General features: G+C 40.9%; 1 long non-coding RNA gene across 1 annotated transcript in view; it reads right to left on the bottom strand.

Moving 5' to 3' along the window:
• Positions 1–22,009, bottom strand: part of LOC145721498 (uncharacterized) — a 43,167-nt gene that overhangs the window by 17,618 nt on the left and 3,540 nt on the right. The window contains exon 2 of the long non-coding RNA XR_014145223.1: positions 4,180–4,269. This is a non-coding gene — a long non-coding RNA (uncharacterized LOC145721498). The remainder of the gene's footprint in view (positions 1–4,179; positions 4,270–22,009) is intronic.

Here is a 22,009-nt window from a genome sequence, read left to right on the forward strand (position 1 = left end):
AGCATGAGGGGGGGAGGGTCAGAGGGAGAAGCAGACTCCCCGCTGAGCAGGGAGCCCGATGCGGGACTCGATCCCGAAACTCCGGGATCATGACCTGAGCCGAAGGCAGTCGCTTAACGAACTGAGCCACCCAGGCGCCCCAACCAGTCAGCTTTCTATTGGCCTTCCCCCCTGCTCATTAGGACTGAGCTTTCTGTGGTCGGCTGTGAATCAGTTACCATTGTCCTTTTGTTTTTTAACTTCAAGACATTTTGTTGCCATTTTCTCCTTTCTATCTTTTTTGTCCCTGAAGGTTTATATCTTAAAAGAAAATCATTTACTATCATTTTAGTGGGGTTTCAGGAGGGAGAAAAGGTAAACATGAGTGTACCTCCACATTTACTCAAAGTCCGTAAATTGTGTTACTTCTGAGTGATATGATTTCTGATTTTTTTTCCCTTGTGGGTAGGTAAGTGGCTTTCAATTTTTTAAATACTATTTCCTTAGTGTAAATATAGATGTGGTTATGAAAAACAGTTTGGCAGTTCCTCAAAAAGCTGAACATAGAGTGACCATATCACCCAATGATTACACTCCCAGGGCAAAAGAATTATAAACATATGTCCACACAAAATGTATACGTTAGTGTTCATAGCAGCATTATTCATAATATCCAAAAAGTAGAAACAATTCAGATGTTCTTTGGCAGATGACTGAAAAAAGAGAATGTGGTATATCCATACAATGGAATATTATACAGCCACAACAATGCACGAAGTACTGATGTATATAATACAGATGAATCTTGAAAACATCATGCTATGTGACAGAAGTTGGACACAAGAGATCACATATTGTATGATTCCATTTATCCAAAATGTCCAGAATTTGCAAATCTATACAGACAGAATGTAGACAAGTAGATTAGTGGCTGCTAGGGGATAGGAAGGAGGGAGGAATGGGGAACGACTGTGAATGGGTACAGAATTTCTTTTTGGTGGTGAAAATGTTCTGGAATTAGATGGTGATGATGATTGCATAACACTGTGAATATACTAGAAACCACCGAACTGTACACTTTAAGATGGTGAATTTTATGATATGTGAATTATATCTCAATTTTTTTTTTTTAATGTTTGTGGTTAGGAATAGGACTAAAAGCTAGGACAAAAAAATTTAAGTAAGGGACATAAAACTTCAATAGTACATCAAATTCTCTTTTAGTCATGGATTGTGGAGAGGCGGAATGCAAAGATTGGGATCTACATTATAGGCCAAACCTCTGTAGCTCACACAATATTTAACCATCACATGGCTGGGATTGGCCATGATGCTAAGAAAGGAAGGTGCTCTGGTAGTCAGTAGAGGAAGAAGGAGGAAAGACCACACAAACAAATGAAAAAAGCTGGGGTTCTAGTCTCAACTCTGTCCCATGTGTCTCTTGTTCTCATCTGTAAAGTGAGAAGGTTGGATTAAATCCTGAGCCCTATCCAGGTAAGATCTCGTAGCTTTGCATTGGGCTCCAGAAATCTGCTGTTGTTGTTTTTTAAAGTTCCCAGGTGCCTCTGATGCTCATCTAAGTTTGGATATCTCTTTTCAGAAAATGAAGTGTTCTGATGGTTAAAAAAAAAAAAAAAAAAAAAGTCAAACTGTGTGTGGTCTGAGACTCTTGAACTTCTGCAATCCTCTTGTGAAAGGTCAACACATGAACAAGCTCAAACACCTTGTCGTATGCTAAGTATATTTGCCAATAGGAAACATGTAGCAAACAGAGTTATTCTAGAGAGAACTGGGTATCAAGCCCATTTATTTGGGCCCCTATTCAAAGGGGGTAACTTATATATATAGCTCATGCCCATACTCCATGCTGTTTTAAGCCTCCCTGCCTTAACCTGTCCTGTTCCCTATGCTTGGAATACCCTTCCAATCTTTCTGGACAATGCTTTTTTTTTTTTTTTTTAAGATTTTATTTATTTATTTGACAGAGAGAGACACAGCGAGAGAAGGAACACAAGGAGGGGGAGTGGGAGAGGGAGAAGCAGGCTTCCTGCTGAGCAGGGAGCCCAATGCGGGACTTGATCCCAGGACCCTGGGATCATGACCTGAGCTGAAGGCAGATCTTTATGACTGAGCCACCCAGGCGCCCCGTTTCTGGACAATTCTTATGCACCCTTCAAGACTCGGGTCAAGTTTCCTTTCCTCCAGAAAGCCTTCTAGACCTCTCATATTGAGCTAAGTATCCATTCTTTGTGTTCCCTTAGTGCTCTGTGTTCACCTGCCACCATTATACTAGTTAGCTGTTGCTGCATACCAAATTACCTCAAAACAGAGTGACTTAAAACAACAATGATCACATTATTTCACAGTGTCCGTGAGTGAGAAATTCAGGACACGAGGCGATTGGCTTGTGTCAGCTCCACAGTGTTTGGGGCCTCAGCTGGAAGATGAGAAGGCTGGAGGACTTGACTGAGCCTAGAGAATCTGTTTCCCAGATGGCTCACACCCATGGCAGGCAAGTTGGTGCTGGCTATTGGCAAAGGTCTCAGATCCTCTCTGCGTGAGTATCTCCACAGGATGCTTGAATGGCCCTATGATATGCAGCTGGCTTCCCCCAGAAAGGGGAATCCAAGAGAGAGCAAGGTAGAAGCATAATGTCTTCTATAACCTCCTCAGAAATCATGCACTATCACTTCCATCACATTCTATTTGTTGGAAGTGAGTCCCTAAGCCAAGCATACATTCAAGGGGAGGGGAATTAGATTCTACTGTCTGGAGGGGGGAGCATCATAGAAATGGGGACATATTTTAGGACCAACACAACCATTTTGTATTACATAATATTTAATTACATGTTTCTCTGTGTATCCCCTACTAGTCTGTGGGCACCCCCATACCAGGGCTCTGTCTGACACAGTGCTTGGCACTGAGGGAGTGCTGAAAGAATATTTAACTATTTCTTGGATGTCGGAGAATTTAATAACCCTGACTATGGGGCAGTTGAATCTTCTCTGGCCTCTGAGAATGGGCTCAAGAAACTCAGATGCAGTGGTCCAGGCCGTCCAACCTCTCCTCCCTGAATGCCCTATACATTCTCCTAGCAAATCTGTCAGGCTTGGTTTAGGATGGGATATTAGCACAATGTTGCAGAGCTGAAAATCCCACATATGTGTTCTAGAGACACAGTAAATTCAACATGCCCAAATTGTGTGCCTGTCCCTTTCCCAAACCTGCTGTTCCCCTGGTGTCATCATTCCAGTGAAGGACATCAAAAGCCTAGGCACCATTCTGTATTTCCACCTCTGCTTTCCCCCCGAAACCACTCAGACACTAAGTCTTGTAATGAGGGGCAGGAACCCGGGGGCAATACCCAGTTAGGGCAGGCGTGTGTGTGGATCCACATGTACACCAAATATTGTCTATGGACTGGATAAATGATATATTTCATATACACATACCGAGTTTCAAATTTATATAACACGTAAAAGTACAAATTCACATAAAAGTATTCCTAAATTCAGCTTTTGTAATATGTATTTTTTCTACCAGCAAGCAGTACAACTATCTTCATGGAGACCAATGAAACTTTTTGGTGTTAAAGAGAAATCTCTAAAATTAGTGCCACAAGATATACTTGTCCAGAAACGGGGCGCCTGGGTGGCTCAGTCATAAAGATCTGCCTTCAGCTCAGGTCATGATCCCAGGGTCCTGGGATCAAGTCCCACATCGGGCTCCCTGCTCAGCGGAGAGCCTGCTTCTCCCTCTCCCTCTGTCTGCCACTCTGCCTACTTGTGCTCTCTATCTCTGTTAAATAAATAAATTAAAAATCTTAAAAAAAAAAAAGTTATGTTTACACTATACTGTAGTCTCTTAAGTGTGCGATAGCATTATGTCTTAAAAAACAACATATATACCTTAAATCAAAAATACCTTATTGCTAAAAAATGCTAACCAACATTGGAACTTTCAGCGAGTCATAATCACTAATCACAGATGACCATAACAAATATAATAATGATGAAAAAGTTTGAAATATTGCAAGAATTAACAAAATGTGATGCAGAGACACAAAGTGAGCATCTGCTGTTAGAAAAATGGAACCGACAGATTTGCTCAACACGGGGTTACCATAAATCTTCAATTCATGAAAAAAGTACTATCTGCAAAGCACAATAAAGCAAAGCACTATAAAATGAGGTATACCTGTATATGTCCATGACAAGACTGGAGCCTCTGGTACACATGATTTCTCCCAGATAAGGGGGCTGGAGGTGGGGCTGTGGGCCACACAGTCTGGAAATTAGGAAGAGAGATTTTTCACAATATCTCCTTAGACCTTTTGGATTTTTTTTTTAAGATTTTATTTATTTATTTGACAGAGACACAGCGAGAGAGGGAACACAAGCAGGGGGAGTGGGAGAGGGAAAAGCCGTCTTCCCGTGGAGCAGGGAGCCCAATGTGGGGCTCGATCCCAGGATCCTGGGATCATGACCTGAGCCGAAGGCAGACGCTTAAGGACTGAGCCACCTAGGTGCCCTGACATTTTGGATTTTGAATGCTTTGACCATATTGCCTATTTTTCAAAACCAAATTATATTAAAATTTTAAGAAGGGAGAGTCCTCCAAATAGGTTGGAATCTATGGATTTAGAATCTGTCTCCTTAACATCACTTAACACCCATCTAATCTTCTCTCGCAAAACCCTTGAGGAGCTCCCCACTGCTTTGTACACCAATTTCAAATTCATCAACATGGCATTCACAGCCCTCATGATCTGGCCCTTTTCAGCTTTTTCTCTCTGCCTTTTTTTCTAAAACCTCTAGTCCAGGGCTGCTGACTTCCTGCCAATTCCCCAAGGGGGCCAGATTTCTCACCTCCATGCCATTGTTCAAGTTTTCTCTACTGAGAGCCCCTTTCCTCCCCCAACTTCCCTGGCTCAACTCCACGCTTGTTCCAGCATTCAACTCATGCTACCTCTTCTAGGAAGTACTTCCTACCCCTCTTCCAACATGAGTTGCACAACCTTTCTCATTCGTTCAGTCTTCTCCAAAGATTTATTGTCACCGCTTCTGGCCAGGACCCCTCCTAGGTGCTGTAGGTACAGAAATCAAAAACATAGCCTCTGCTCATAAGAAAACAGCAGATTGGAGGAAAGGCACCCATTATGATAAAATCAGTGCCTCCTCACAGAGTTCTAAGTGTTCGGACTGGTAAGTCAGCTTGAGTGTGGCATTTTCAATCTTTCAACCGACTGAACAGTTTCTGCCTTCCTCCCCTGCCTTCCTAGGACACTGCGCACACGGCAGCCAGAGTATTACCACATTGTAGTACAGAACTCAATTGTCTCGTTTATCTTCTCTACCAGATTGTGTGCTCCAAGAGTAGTGGGGCATAAAAAAAGGAGGAAAAAAAAGAGGGTTACATGAAGTCGGTGGAATTATAATCAGGTCTTAAAGAATGGAGATAATTTCCACCCTGGTAGATGTGGAGGTGGAGGGACATTCCAGCTTGAGGGAACAGGGTGCGCAAAGGAGAGATGTGGCAAATTCAAAGAAGACACATGGTTCCCCGTGGCTGTGATGAAGGATGAGTGTATGTGCAGGTGCTCGCACATGGAGGAGGGGGCTGTGGGAAATAAACTGGGTTTAGATTATTTGAAAGATCTTGAGAAAGTGGTACAATCAGATCTGAGTTTTAGGAAGGAAACTATGGTGGTGGTTTAGAAGATGGATTGAATGTGGGGTCTTAGTTGCACTGCTATGGCAGAATACAGTAGACTGGGGGGGTTATAAACAACAGACATTGGTGTGCCTGGGTGGCTCAGTCGTTAAGCGTCTGCCTTCGGCTCAGGTCATGGTCCCAGGGTCCTGGGATCCAGTCCCGCATCAGGCTCCCTGCTCAGCGGGAAGCCTGCTTCTCCCTCTCCCACTCCCCTGGCTTGTGTTCCCTCTCTCGCTGTGTCTCTCTCTGTCAAGTAAATAAATAAAATCTAAAAAAAAAAAAAAAAAAAAGCAAAACAAAAAAAACCCCAGACATTTATTTCTCACAGTTCTGGGAACTAAAAAGTCCAAGATCAAGGTGCTGGCTGGCAGATTTGGTGTCTAGTGAGAACCCGCTTCCTGGTTCACAGACAGCTCTCTTCTCGTTATCCTCACGTGCCAGAAGGGACAAGGGAGCTCTCTGGGGCCTCTTCTATAAGGGCACTATCGCATTCATGAAGGCTCTGCCGTAAGGAACCACTTCCCAAAGGACTCGCCTCCAACCACCATCACACTGGGGGTTAGGATTTCAACTCATAAATTTTGGAGGGACACAAAATTCAATCTATAGTAGGGGAAGAGATGGGCAACAGGGAGATCGGTTAGGGGTCAGCAGGACTTGTGACTAATTGAACATGGAAAGTGGGGGAGAGTCTTCCTGGACCTTCCCTTCTCTCAGTCCCCATGTGCATCAATCACCTGCTATTGATTTTAACACCCCGACTGCCACTGCCTTAGCTCAGTCTTCCCCATCTTGGCCTCCTGTCTAGGGCAGGCTGTACAATTTCACGCTTTCCACTTACACTGCTTACACTGCTAAAGAAAAGCAGCCCTGGTTATATATATATTATATATATATAATATATATATATATAGCAGCTTTATCAAGATATAATTATATACATATTATAACATATTATATATATATAGCAGCTTTATCAAGATATAATTCACATACTCTACAATTCACCCATTTAAAGTATACATTTCAGTGGTTTTCAGTGTATTCACAGAGTTGTGCAACTACACCACAATCGGTTTTAGAACATTTTTATGATCCCCAAAAGAAACCCCCTACCTTTTTGCTGTCACTCCTCAATGCTGCCATTCTGTCCAGTCCTAGACAACTACTCATTTACTTTCTGTCTCCACAGATCTTTTTTTTTTTTTTTAAGATTTATTTATTTGACAGAGAGAGAGAGAGATAGCAAGGGCAGGAACACAAGCAGGGGGAGTGGGAGAGGGAGAAGCGGGCCTCCCGCCAAGTAGGCAGCCCGATGCAGGGCTCGATCCCAGGACCCTGGGATTATGACCTGAGCCTAAGGCAGAAATGACTGAGCCACCCAGGTGCCCCTCCACAGATCTGTCTATTCTGAAATTTCATATAAATGAGGTCATGCAATGTGTGGTCTTTTAGGGCCTGGATTCTTTCACTTAGCATAATGTTTTCAAGGGTCATCCATACTGCCAGCTAATATCCCATTGTATGGATATACCGCATTTTGTTTACCTGTTCATCAGTTGGTGGAAATTTGGATTGTTTCCACTTTTTTTTTTTAATTGAAGTACAATGAACATACAGTGTTATATTAGTTTCAGGCATACAATACAATGATTCAACAATTCTTTTTTTTTTTTTTAATTTAACACAGAGAGAGAGAGAGCACACAAGGAGGCAGAGCAACAAGCAGAGGGAGAGGGAGAAGCAGCCTCCCCACTGAGCAGAGAGCCCGATGTGGGGCTCGATCCCAGGACTCTGGGATCATGACCTGAGCAGAACGCAGACACTTAATGGACTGAACCACCCAGGCACCCCAATGATTCAACAATGCTATACATTACTCAGTGTTCATCATGGTTAAGTGTACTCTTCATCTCCTTTAACCATTTCACCCACTTTTTTAACGTTATGCATAATGCTGCTATGAACATTCATTTACAGGTTTTTGAGTGGACATATGTTTTCAGTTCTCATGAGTATACACCTAGAAGTGGAATTGCATCCTATTTGAGTAACTGCCAGACTCTATCCAAAACAGCTGTACCATTTTGTATTCCTGCTCACAGCATATGAAGATTTCCATTTCTCTGCATCCTCACCAACATTTATACTCTACTTTTTTTGTATTAAAGCTATCCTCCCGGGTGTGAAGGGGTATCTCACTGATTTGGGGGTTTGTTTTGCATTTCCCTAATGACTAATGATGTTGAGCATCTTTTCATGTGCTTATTGGACATTTGTATATCTTCTTTAGAGAAATGTCTATTCAGATCCTTTGCTCATTTTAAAAATATATTCCCATTCTGTATGCTGTCTTTTGCGTTTTTTGTTTGTTTTTTTAAAGAGGGAGTGGGGAGGGCCAGAAGGAGAGGGAGAGAGAAAATCTTAAGCAAGCTCTATGCCCAAGGGGCTCGATCTCACGACTCTGAGATCATGACCCGAGCCAAAATCAAGAGTTGGATGCTTAATCAACTGAGTCACCCAGGCACCCCTTGAAGATTTTAAGTAATCTCTCCAACCAACATGGGGCTCGAACTCACCACCCCAAGATCAACATTCACACACTCCACCAACTGAGCCAGCCAGGTACTCCAGTTTTTTGCCTTTTTTTTTTTTTTAAGATTTTATTTATTTATTTGACAGAGAGAGACACAGCGAGAGAGGGAACAGAAGCAGGGGGAGTGGGAGAGGGAGAAGCAGACTCCCCGCCGAGCAGGGAGCCCGATGTGGGACTTGATCCCAGGACCTGGGATCATGACCCGAGCCGAAGGCAGACGCTCAACGACTGAGCCACCCAGGTGCCCAGTCTTTTTGCTTTTTGATGATGTCCTTTGAAACACAAAAATTTTTAATTTTGATGAAGCCTAATTTATTTTTTGTTTGTTTATGCTTTTGGTGTCATATCAAAGAAACGTTCCCAAATGCAAGGTCATGAAGATTTATGCCTACATTTCCTTCTCAGTGTTTTATACTTTTAACTCTTACTTTTAGGTGTTTGGTCCATTTTGAATTAATTTTTGTGTATGGTGTGAGTTAGAGGTCCAACTACATTTTTTCACACATAGCTATGCAGTTGTCCCATCAATGTTTGTTGAAAAGACTATTCTTTCCCCATTTGGTTTTCTTGGCATCATTGTCAAAAATTGATTTACCATAAATATAAAGGTTTATTTCTGGACTTTCAGTTCTATTCAATTGATCTGTATGTCTATCCTTATGCCAATATCACACTGTGTTGTAGACTTGTCATAAATTTTGAAATCAGAGAGTGTGAGTCTTCCAACTTTGTTCTTTTCCAAGATTGTTTTGGCTCCTCTGAGTCCCTTGAATTTCCATATGAATTTTAGGATCAGTTTGTCAATTTCTGCAAAGAATCCACCTGGGATTTTGATAGGAATTGCACTGAACCTATAGATCAATTTGGGAAGTATTCCCATCCTAATAATATGAATCTTCCAACCCATTAATAGAGGATGTCTTTCCACTTATTTCACTCATCTTTAATTTCTTCCAACAATGCTTTTTGCAGTTTTCAGAGTATACGCTTTATACTTTTGTTAAATTTATTCCTAAGTACTTTATTATTTTTGATGCTATTATAAATTGAGTTTTCTTAATTTCACTTTCAGACTATTCATTGTTAGTGCATAAAAATTAAATTGATTTTTGTCTGTTGGTCTTGTATCCTGCAACCTTGCTGAACTCATGTTTTAATAACTTTTTAGTGGATTCCTAAGGTGTTTATATACAAGACCATGTCATCTGTAAATAGAAATAGTTTTACTTCTTCCTTTCCAATCTAGATGCCTTTTATTTAATTTTCTTGCCTAATTTCCCTGGCTAGACCTCTAGGACAATGTTAATAGAAGTGCTGAGAGAGGACATCCTTGTCTTGTTCCTGAAGGGGAAAGTATTCCATCTTTCACTGTTAAGCATGATCAAGGTTTTTTTGTAGATTTTTCTGTAGGTTTTTTGTAGATTCCCTTTATCAGACTGGGGAAGTTCCCTTCAGTCCTAGTTTGTGTAGTATTCTTATCATGAAGGGATGTTGGATTTTATCAAATGCTTTTTCTGCATCTATTGAGATGATCATATGGTTTTTGGGTTTTATCCTACTGATAAGGAGCATTACATTAATTGACTTTTGAATGTTAAGCTGATCAAGCATTCCAGAGATATATCCCACTTAGCCATGGTATATAACCCTTTTTATGTTTCTGAATTCATTTTGCTCATATTTTGTTGATGATTTTTGTGTCCATATGCATATTGGTCTATGTGTTTTCTTGTCTTTGATGTCTTTGTCTGGTTTTGGTATCAGGGTAATACTGGCCTCATAGAATAAGCTGGGAAGCATTCCCTCCTACTCTATTTTTTTTGGAAGAGAGTCTGTGAAGAACTAGCATTAATTCTTCTTTAATGTTGGTAGAATTCACCAGTGAAGACATATGGGCTGGGCTTTTATGTATAGTTTGTTTTGTTTTGTAATTCAATCTCTTATTATAGGTCTATTCAGATTTTATATTTTTTTCTTGAGTCAGTTTCCATGCTTTGTGTGTTCTAGGGATCTGTCTATTTCATATAAGTTATTTAATTTATTGGCATATAACTGTTCATAACATTCCCTCCCCCTTTTCTTTCCCTGTAAGGTCAGTAGTAATGCCTCTCTTTCATTCCTAATTTTAGTAATTTGAGTCTTCCCTCTTTTTTCTTACTCAGTCTAGCTAAAGGCTTATCACTTTTGTTCATCTTTTCAAATAAGTAAATTCTGATTTCAAGATTTTGGTTTTATTGATTTTCTCTACTGTCTTCCTATCTCCTATTTCATTAATTTTCACTCTAATCTTCATCATTTCCTTCCTTCTTCTTGCTTTAGGTTTAGTTTGCTCTTCCTTTACCAGTGTCTTAAGGTGGAAGATTGATTAGTGATTTGAAGTCTTTCTCCTTTTATAACGTAGGCATTAACAACTATAGATTTCCCTCTCTGAGTACTGCTTTTAGCTGCATCTCATAAGTTGTGGTATGTTGTTCATTTTCATTCATCTCAAAGTACTTTCTAATTTCATTTGTGATTTCTTCTTTGACCCAGGATTATTTAGGACTGTGTTGTTTAACTTCCACACATTTGTGAATTTCCCCAATTTTTTCTGTTATTGATTCTTGATTTCATTTTATTAAAGTTGAAGAACATGCTTTGCATGATTTCAATCTTTTTAAACTTATTGAGATTTGTTTTATGGCCTGACATAGCCTAGAGAATGTTCCAAGTGCACTTAAGAAGAATATATATTCTGCGGTTGGTGGTTGTAGTCTTCTACTCTGTTGGGTCTACTAGAGTCTTCTACTCTGTTTGTTGGGTCTAGTTAGTTTACCATTGTCCACAGCTTCTATTTCTTTGTTGATCTTTTTTACCTAGTAGTGCTCCCTATTATTGAAAGTGGGGTACTGAAGTCTCCTACTGTTTTACTGAAGTGTCTGTTTCTCCCTGTGATTCTGTCAGTTTTACTGCATGTATTTGGGGGCTCTATTGTTAGTTGTGTATGTGTTTGTAATTGTTACATCTTCCTGATGGGATTAACCCTTTTATCATTATAAAATGTCCCTTTTTATCTCTTTTTTTTAAAAACAAAGTTTTTTTGTTTTTTTTTAAAGATTTTATTTAGGGGCGCCAAGTGGCTCAGTCATTAAGCATCTGCCTTCAGCTCAGGTCATGATCCCAGGGTCCTGGGATCGAGCCCCGCATCATGCTCCCTGCTCAGCGGGAAGCCTGCTTCTCCCTCTCCCACTCCCCCTGCTTGTGTTCCCTCTCTCACTGTGTCTCTGTCAAATAAATAAATAAAATCTTTAAAATAAAATCTTAAAAATCTTTAAAATGCTTAACCGACTGAGCCACCTAGGCACCCCCTTTTTTATCTCTAATAACATTTTTTCTTTTAAAATCTCTTTTGTCTGATATTAGTATGGTTTCTTCTTTCTTATTGTTATTTTCATGCTATTTCCTTTTACTTGAAGCCCTGGGCTTTGAGTGATCCTAAGTGGATGCTGGCCACAGGTGACTGGACCAGGGTCTGCCTAATAGAGAATCTGAGTCTGAAAATAGTTAGCCCAACTAATGAGATTCCCACTGCTTAGGGAGGTGACGAGAGAGAAAAGAAGGATGACATGAGAGAGGGTATGTGGGCCATAAGAGACAGAAGAGACAGTAACCAGTCCCCAGCCCAACCTCAGACTCTGAGTAGATTTCCAGTTCCAGCCCACTTATAGCCTTACACTATGCCCACACCCTTTTCTTTCCCTAAAATTTTCAGAGTTAGCCCCATTTCTTACAAATGAAATACCAAAATACCCTAACAAACATTGAATTTTATTCCAGGAGCAGAGTTGTAAGCAATAGAATCTCAGAAGAGGTATGGAACCTTCTATAATAACAGTGGAGAAAGAGGAAGAGATGATCTTTACATCCCTAAAGGGGAAGTTAGAAGTTCATCAATTGATAAAACTGTTAATGAAGTCTTGGTATTCAGATTCTATATCCATTGAAAATAAAGCTTTGGTGGACTTTATTGCCATTCCTTTAGAGCACATTAAATCACCTGAAGTGCTTTAAAAAGCATGGGTGCCTGGACTGCATCCCTGGAGTATCTGATTTAATTGTTCCAGGGCAGGGCTAGGGCATCAGGATTTTTCAGATCTCCCCAGTTGATCCTAAAGTACATCAGCATTTGAGAATCACTGCTTGAGAGACATTCTAAAGGAATAAGGAGTATAAAGACTGTAGGGTTAAATGGACATTTTTTACAGCATTAAGTGATTTGCATCAAGAAAGAACAAATATTAGTCCCAGGGCACCTGAGTAGATAACAGTATTTAAGGCCAGTCTGTGGCCCTGCAACAAGAAATACCTTTTACTATTAGCCAGCAGTTGAAAACCATTGAAAGTTAGATCCCTAAAGTCAATACTGATTATATTCTACTTCTTGAGTGTTAGGTTTACCAATGTTCATTTATTTTTATGCACAACAGTTAATATGCTTAATATGTATTCTTTGTATGTCTTCAAATATGTTACCACAAAAATTTTCTGCCAAATATTTTATAATAAAAAAGGATACTGTAAATTGCCAAATTACAGCATTTGTTAAGCTCACAACTATGCTGGTTTTCTATGGTTAAAATTAAGGTCTTGATTATCAAAGACTGAAATCTTGGCAGCTGGAATAGCAATATCTTGAGAGAATGGAGCTCCCCAGTCTCCTGGGCCCCTCCAAATAATTTCTACTGCATTCACGATTACCAAGCAAATGTGATGAGTCACCTCATAATGAGGAACATCTGGTCATAGGAGTTTGGAAATATCATGAAACCAAGAATGGTGTGCAAAATCTGAGCAGGGAAAAGAGGAATTATAGGCAAATGAATTATAGGAATTTTCTAAGGAATTGTTCCAGGAGTGACTGTGTAGACTTGAATCCCGTGGGTTCATAATCAAGGAAGATAAAGGAGGGTAGACTGTTACTTTATTTCCTTCCTCCTTTATTTCTCCCTGTCTCTGTCTGTCTCTGTCTCTGTTCCCTCCTCCCACCCCCATTTTCCTTCTCTTCCTGAATACATTTTGGCTGATTATACTTTGTCAAGCTGACACTGAAGAGCCAAGAATGAAGGAGATGGGAATGACAGCAGGTCGCCACTGACCTGCTATGGCTGCCTCCCCCCACCCACACCTCATTTTCTTCAGAAAAATTCACCACTAATGAAAGACTAATTAGCAAAACCTCTTTTGGGGGAAGGGGATGGGGAATGCAGAGCAAGGGGCAGGTCACAGGAATAGTTGTCCCAGCCAGGAACAAGGAAGAAAGGTTGTTAATCAAAATGAAATTACTGATAACATTGGGGAAGGAGGAAACCAGGTGGTTAGACCCAAGGCGAGACAAGTCTTAAAAGTAAAGTGGGTGGACCATCCAGTCTCTGTACTTTGCTACAGCCAAGCTGACATTCTGCCTATGAAATACTGAAATGCTTTCTTATCAGCTGATAAATTGCTACCTAGAGTCCCCTGATGCCTCATCCCTGTCAATCTGCCTCCAGGCCACCAGACCGCCGCTCATTCGGCAACTAAAGGGTTAACACCCAGCACAGCTCTTGGCCTCCTGGAATTTGACTTCGTGCTAAAGTCAGTGTCTATTCTAACTGACTAGGGGCCATGTGGTAACCAGCTGCTAAATATTTTGAATATCACCCCTAGCTGTGGCCACAAAAAAGCAAAAGCCAAGTAGGTGTGGTAATTTCGGCGCAAGAAATGGTCCAACACACTGAGTTGAGGTTTTGGCTTCTGCTTGAAGTGTTGGCAGAAACAGAACAGATGGGCAGGCCTGGGTTCTGCTTGATTTGTACAGCAAAATAATTCCTTAGCTTAATGAACAAAGATGTAACTCAAGCCAGCATACTACATAGTCAGAGCCCTCTGGCCATTACCATCCCTGAATGAGTTATTGACCCAGAGCTCCTTGAAGAGGACAGAAGCCTTGCAGGAAGGCTGCTTCAAAATCATTCAGGTCTCTAGATTGGTTGGTAGAAAAGATTGACAGGACTTGAAAAATAATGGAGGGTTACCTCAAGCTTAATTAGGCATATTGATATATGGTAAAAATATTCTTTGTTTCTGTTTACCCACACCATCTGGCAGCTGGCCGGGGTAGCAGCATATCCTCACAGGGACCTAGTCCACTTGACCTAGGGTGACTAAGTATCGGGTTTGCTCATGATGATCTGAAAGTTCTAAATCCCAGGAAACCACTGGGAAACAGGGATGACTGGGCACACTAGTTTACTCCTCCATGAATGTCACCTTAAGCAGCTACATTGTGATATCATGCTGATTGGCCTTGAACATTAGGAAGTAGCATGTCTCTTTGATGTCCTGCTGAGACGTGAAGGTAATGGGGGTGTGAGGTAAAACTTGAAGAAATATGAGGACCTGCCACATGAGTGAAGTTCTTAGGAGACCACTGGAATAAAGTATAATGGAATATCTCCTTCAAAATGAAGGGGAGGGGAAGGAAATGAAGGGCAAGTTGCTACATTTTATACCCTTTCAACTAATAAGAAGTTTTGGAAGCAGCACATACCTCTATTCTAACAGGGGTTTTTTCCACTGTAAGAAACAAAAGTTCGTTCAACGAAGCTCAAGTAAGGGAACCAGATGAGCGAGACCAACTATCCTGGATCTGAGGCTATAGTGGGGTCAGACTTAGACACTGAAACTCAAAGAAGCTCTGGATCCAAGAAAACTCTAGGAATAAGAATTTATGAATTTTTCTTAATTTTTAATTTAAAGATTGTATTTATTTATTTGAGAGAGAAATAGTGAGAGAGAGAGCATGAGCGGGGCGATAGGGGGTCGGGGGAAGAGGCAGAAGGAGAGGGAGAAACAGGACCTGGAGACCATGACCCAAGCCGAAGGCAGACACTCAACCAGATGTTCAACCAACTGAGCCACCCAGACGCTCTTATGGATTTTCTTCTATCCCAGATTATTTATGTGGCTTCCCCACTGTCTATCTCCTTCCATCTGATTCCACATTTCTCACCTGAAAATCCCGAGAGAATCTAACTGCCTTTTCTTTTTTAAATTTGTTTTATTTTTAATATAGTTTGACATGTACATAATTTAAAGAGTTAAATACTTCCAAAGTCTTGTTAGAAAGAAAAAAAAAAGAAGAAGACCCCCCCCCTTTCAATCCTTCTCTATTTCCAGCTCCTCTGAAGCAAGGACCTTTTCAGTTCTTGTAGCTGATTATTTTGATATTTGGTATTTATCCTCATATTTCCAAATAATTAGGTTATAATTTGAATTCCCGATTTTTCAGTTTTAGTCATTATTTATTGACTTAGCACCATCCGCAGTGAGATCTAGCTTTCTGTCACTTCCTAGTCACACACACACACACACTTCTCATGACACCACCCTCCAAATATGTTACGTAGTTAGAAAGATATTTAGAGTTATATTTTTATAACTGTATAAATGCCATTCACGATTGAGCTATAGGTTATAATGTTATTGTTTTTCCATTTGTTTTCCTTGGTGTTAGTAATCGCCTTGTCTTTTTGTTTGCATAGTTTTCTAGCTATATTCCTAGAAACAATGACATATAAATGTGTTCTCATTATTTTCAAACATATGGAGAAGACTGTCACAGAAGTAAAGGTATGTTGCTGTGCTTGCCAGGTGAAGGGAAATTATTAGGTCTTCTATCAGTTTCATCTTCTTAAAGAAATCCCTCCTAGAACCTTCTGACCTTCTCCACTCTCAATTGGCTGCTGTCTAGGCTTCCATTCAGCTGTCGTCTTGGAACCTCCTTTCACCAGTACCCTAAGGATTCCCTTTATCTTTCCAGTGTTGGATACCTTCATTCATGGATCCCAAGTCTTCCTCCTTCTTACTTAATCCCTTCACTTTGGTAGTATACTCTTCCAGTAGCTTCTGAGAAAGAGTGCTCAGAAAACGTTCAAGACTGTGTAGCACAGATTGCTACTTATTCCACCCATGTCTGTCTTCTATTTTTCTATAGTAATAAAGGTTTTAGCTGGGCACAAGACCATCTAAAATAAAGTCTGTATTTCTACGTTTTCTAGCTTCCCTTGAAGCTAGGTGGCCATATGACCAAATTCTGACCAATGGGATGTAAGCAGAAGTGTTACTTGGCAGCTTCTGAGAAACTTCCTGAGGAAATAGCTGACAAATGCCCCTTGTTCCTTCTTCATCATCCCTTCTTCCATCTGGAGGATGCTGCCATCCTGGACCATGAGGCTGAGAGCCATAACCTGGGCATGGCCGAGTGGAGACTGGAATGAAACTAGGTTGCATGGAACAAAGCCACTCTAGTGACCTGGATTTTTATGTGAAACAGGAAAAAAAAAGTATAACTATTGTTTAGGTTTTCTGTCACTTGAATCTAAAGCTTACTTAATGAAACTATCTTTATTCTAGAGTAATCATAATTGTAGGTTGGCTGTGTTTGAAATTGCAGGTTGGAAGTCATTTTCCTACAGAATTTTAATGCATTGCTCCTTTGCCTTCTAGCTTCCAGAGTTTCTATTATAAATTCTAACTTGGATCATTTGTACCTTTAGAAACTTACATAGTTCTTTTTTTATCTCCTCTATTCTAAAGTTCACAAGAATGGGGGCGCGTGCGTGGCTCAGTCAGTTAAGCATCTGCCTTCAGCTCATGTCATGATCTCAGGGTCCTGGGATCAAGCCCCGCATTGGACTCCTTGCTCAGCGGAGAGCCTGCTTCTCCCTCTCCCTCTGCTGCTCTCCCTGCTTGTGCTCTCTCTATCTCGCTGTCAAATAAATAAAATCTTAAAAAAAATAAAGTTCACAAGGATGTGTCTCGGTGAGGTTCTTAGTTTTTCTCAATTGCGTCAGAACTCTTTATAGGTCCTTTATATATATATATATATATATATATGTATTTTTTTTTTTTTTTTGTAGAGAGAGTGCATGCGTACACACTTGTGTGCTTGCACAAGGGTTAGGGGAGGGGCAGAGGGAGAGGGAGAGAGAGAGTCTTAAGCAGGCTCCACACCCAGCACAGGCCGTCAGGGAATCAGATCTCACAACCCTTAGATCATGACCTGAGCTGAAATTAAGAAATCAAATCAGCTTAATCAACTGATCCACCCAGGTGCCCTAGGTCCTTTATATCTAGAAACTCACACCCTTCCATTCTGGGAAATTTTCTTAAAGTTTTCCAGTGATATTTTCCCTCCATTTTTTCTCTTCTCTCTTTCTATAACTTCTATTCATATATTGGATCTCTTGGACTGTTCCTTTAATTACCTCATATTTTCTTTCTATCTCATCTTGAACTACTTTTTGGGAGATTTCCTTAACTTTATCTCTGAACCACTCTTCTGAGGTTTTCATATTTTAATTTCCAAGATTTTCTCACCACACCATGGGTCATATTTTCCTGCTTCTTTGCATCTCTGGGTTTTGTTTGTTTTGTTTTGTTTTTGTTTTTGTTTTTTTTGGATGCCAGACATTGTGAATTTTACATTTGGGTGCTGGATTTCTTTGTGTTCCTTTAAATATTTTTTACCTTTCTTTTGGGATGTAGCCAAGCTATTTGGAAATAGTTTGTGACTTTCGTTTTCTTTTCTTTTTTTTAAGATTTTATTTATTTATTTGAGGGGGAGGATAGAGAGCAAGAGAGAGTGAGCAGGAGCAGGGGTAGGGAGAAGCAGACTCCCCGCTGAGCAGGAAGCCTGACACTGGGCTCAATCCCAGGACCTGGAGATCATGACCTGAGCTGAAGGCAGATGCTTAATGGACTGAGCCACCCAGGTGCCACTGTGACTTTTTTTTCAAGTCTTGCTTTTAAATTTTGTTAGTGAGGACCAAAGCAGCATTTAGTCTAGGGCTACTTTAGCTCTCCTACTAAGGCAGTATCCTGAGGAATACTTGGAATGTCTTGTGTATTATGAGATTTCTCCATTCTGGCTGTTAAGAATGTGAACTATTCCCAGACTTGTGTGATCTCCAGAAATCATTTCACTTGTTCCTTTCTGATAGTTCATTATCCAGCCTTGAGTAGTTTCTTTATATATATATAAAATGATAAATACTCAGCTCAAGACTTGAGATGGATGCTCTGAAGATCGTAGGAACTCTTCCTCTGTCTCTGCACCTCTCCCTCCAATATTTTGTCCTATAAACTCAAGCTCTCTTGGCCTCAGCTGTCTTCTCAATTCCAGGTGGTTCTGGGTGGGTTCCCCTCTTTGTCCTGAGACTAGGATCTCTCTCCAGGCGCAAGCTGGAGCAATGGTAGGACTGACCTCATTCTTTTTTAAAGATTTTATTTATTTATTTAACAGAGAGAGAGAGCGCGCAAGTAGGCAGAGCGGCAGGCAGAGGGAGAGGGAGAAGCAGACTCCCCGCTGAGCAGGGAGCCCCATGCGGGGCTCGATCCCAGGACCCTGGAATCATGACCTGAGCCGAAGGCAGACGCTTAACCGACTGAACCACCCAGGCGCCCCGGACTAACCTCATTCTTTTCCCTTTCCTCAGGGATCACTGTCATGTGCCTGCCCATTGCCCAGTGTTATTTTGTATATTTTGTCCATTTTTACTTTTTAAGATTTTATTTTTGAGTAATCTCTACACCCCATGTAGGGCTTGAACTCACAACCCCAAGATTAAGAGTCGTGCACTCTACCGACTGAGCCAGCCAGGTGCCCCATATTTTGTCCATTTTTAGATTGTTTAACATGGGAGGGTGAATGAAGTCCCTGTTATTCCATCATGGGCAGAAGCTGAAATCTCCTTGCTTATCTCTTCATATCAGACAACTTTAAAGGCCACAGGCCATGGTATGATTTGCCTGTCTTGAGATCATGGGTCTTCCTACCCTCCAATCACTTGTGACCAGGGACCATTCTACTGCTACAGTGGGTTACCCACTCAGTGTGGGCTATGGGAAGACTGACTGAATTCCTTGGAAGAATCTGTGGGCATGGAAGGGTCCATGGCCAACATGCATAGAACAACCCTACTGAGGAGACCTTCTTTGACTCTTGACTGGTTGCCCTGAAAATATGTCCATTTGAGTGAGGAGGAGAAGAAAAAAGGAAGTTTTGAAAGTAGTCCAGGCTGCAGAGCAAGATGCCCTTGTGGCCTTGCTAAGCCAATGGTGCTGGAGGTGTTGACCAAACCATTAGCATGCCTAACAGAGAGTCACAGAGGGGGCCCCTGGGGTTTTGAAGCAAGACCACATTTCAGCATATAACTTATTCTCCTTTCAGGAAACATCCCCTAGCTTGCTGCTTCTGAAGTCTGGTGTAAATATCTGGGATGAAAAGTTACCATGAGACTTGAACTCCATCTCGCCTCAAAATTGGGTGACCCAGAATTGGGCTTTCCTTTATTACGTCGACTCCAGATCCGGAAGGCCTAAGTAAGTTACTTGAGCATGTTGTTTATGTCTTTATATCTTTCTCCCCTCCCCTGTCAAGTCGGTTTTCACTTGTCCCATTGTTCCTCACCCTCAACATTAGCCCGTGGGAGGGAGACCCTCTATGATTAATTAAGCAAGGGTAAATGGCACTGGCCAATTTACAGATGGTTCTATGTGGTATGCTGGTACCATCCAGAAGGGGACTGCCTCAGCATTATTATGTTAAAAGCCCAGGAAAGTCCCACTTGGAAGACGGCAGCATAAAGGCAGTATTTCCCCCTTTATCTTCTTGCAACAATCCAAGAGCAATGCGAAGAATAAGAAACAGAAACAGAAATTCGAATTTCAGCGCAATACTGAACTAGCTAAAACCTCAACCCACAGTTCAGGTGGAAACATTGCCAAAAGTAGAGGATTTCAAGCAGAGGTGTATGTGGAAGGAAGCGTGGCAAGTCACTACTATTGCCGATCTCAAAAAGAGTCGGCAATACATGGCTCCAACGGTGAAGGGGTAAACCATGGAGCACAAAAACCCCTTCAGAATGAGTCTCAGATGGTTGGGATGGGGGAACTGAGTAGGCAGAGGGGCAGAAGCTTCTTGGACCTAGTTTAGCTCTGTGAAGCCCAAGAGGTGGGGTAAATGACAATGGGACAGGCAAGCCACTGCATGGAGAAGTGTCTCTCTGGTAGCAAGGGAAAAGAAGGACTTTGCACTATGAAAAACTCCACAAGAAAGAAGGTGGATGAACTTGACAGCATAATTAATATGGTAGATCTCGTATTATTAAACACGCCCAGTTTCAGATACCCAATGAGAAAATTCATAGAAGGTGGCAATATATTAGGCTTCAAAGAAAGTCTCATTAAGTTAGAAAGAAATAAGAACGAATATATGCATCATTCTCTGATCACTATGTAATATAACTAAACATTAATATTAAAGCAAATGGGGGAAATTGTCCCTATCACCTGAATATTTTTATTGTTCTTTTTTAAAAGAAACTCTTGAGGGGCACCTGGCTGACTCAGTTGGTGGAGCACATGACTCTTGATCTCAGGGTCATGAGTTTGAGCCCCACATTGGGGTGTAGAGACTACATAAATAAATAAATAAATAAATAAATAAATAAATAAATAAATAAATAATTTTTTTTTAAAGAAGAGAGAAAAATAAAAGAAACTCTTGAGCCAATAAAAAATACAAATAAAAATACAGAATATTTTATTTTTTTCTAAAGATTGTATTTATTTACCTGACAGAGAGAGAGAGAGAGTAGAAGCAGGGGTAGCAGCAGAGGGAGAGGGAGAAGCAGGCTCTCTGCTGAGCAGGGAGCCCGACTTGGGGCTCAATCCCAGGACCCTGAGATCATGACCTGAGCCGAAGGCAGGCACTTCACCGACTGAACCACCCAGGTGCCCCCAGAATATTTTAAACATAACAATGACAACTACAACATACTGGAATCTATACGACACAGCTAAAACAGTACTCATGTAGAAATGTTTTTGTCCTTAATAAAAAATTACAATAAGTAAGCATACAGCTCAAGAAATTAGGCAAAGAATAACAAAATAAACCAAAGAGGGGCATAATAAATAAATTAATAGAAATAATCAGAAATTAAGTTAGAAAATAAAACACTGTCAAACTACTAGATTAAATGGGAAAAGATGGATGCTTCTTTATTTTTTTTAAAGATTTTATTTTTTTTAAGTAATCTCTACACCCAGTATGGGCATTGAACCTACAATCCTGAGATCAAGAGTCCTATGCTTTACCGACTGAGCCAGGCAGGCGCCCCTGGATGCTTCTTTAACATGATAAAATATGGGGCACCTGGGTGGCTCAGTCTGTTAAGCGTCTGCCTTCGGCTCAGGTCATGATCCCAGGGTCCTGGGATTGAGCCTGGACGGGCTCTTCTGCTCTTCCCTCCCCCTGCTCCCCCTGCCACCTGCTCATGCTCTCTCACTGCCTTTCTCTCTCTTTCAAATAAATAAATAAAAGCTTTAATATATATATTAATGTTAATATATAACATTATATATATTTATATATATATATATATTTATATATATATAAAATAAAATACATTTATGTTAGCCAAAAAGTCAACATCAAGATTTACAGGGTAATAAAGATACTCCCATTACAGTAAAGAATTTTAAGATGTGAACTGGTGTATGTGTCACCATGGGCCTTGCCTCTACGCTGCCCGCTGGACGGTGTGTGCTCCCTCCTCAGTCTGCAGCCAGCAGTAAGCATCCCTCACCTCACATGTTCTGCTTATGAGCCACCTGCCAGTTCCCAGCCTT

This window comes from Leptonychotes weddellii, chromosome 5 (assembly GCF_054177405.1).
Source record: "Leptonychotes weddellii isolate Sample4059 chromosome 5, ASM5417740v2, whole genome shotgun sequence".
In the NCBI taxonomy this organism is placed as follows: Eukaryota; Metazoa; Chordata; class Mammalia; order Carnivora; family Phocidae; genus Leptonychotes; species Leptonychotes weddellii.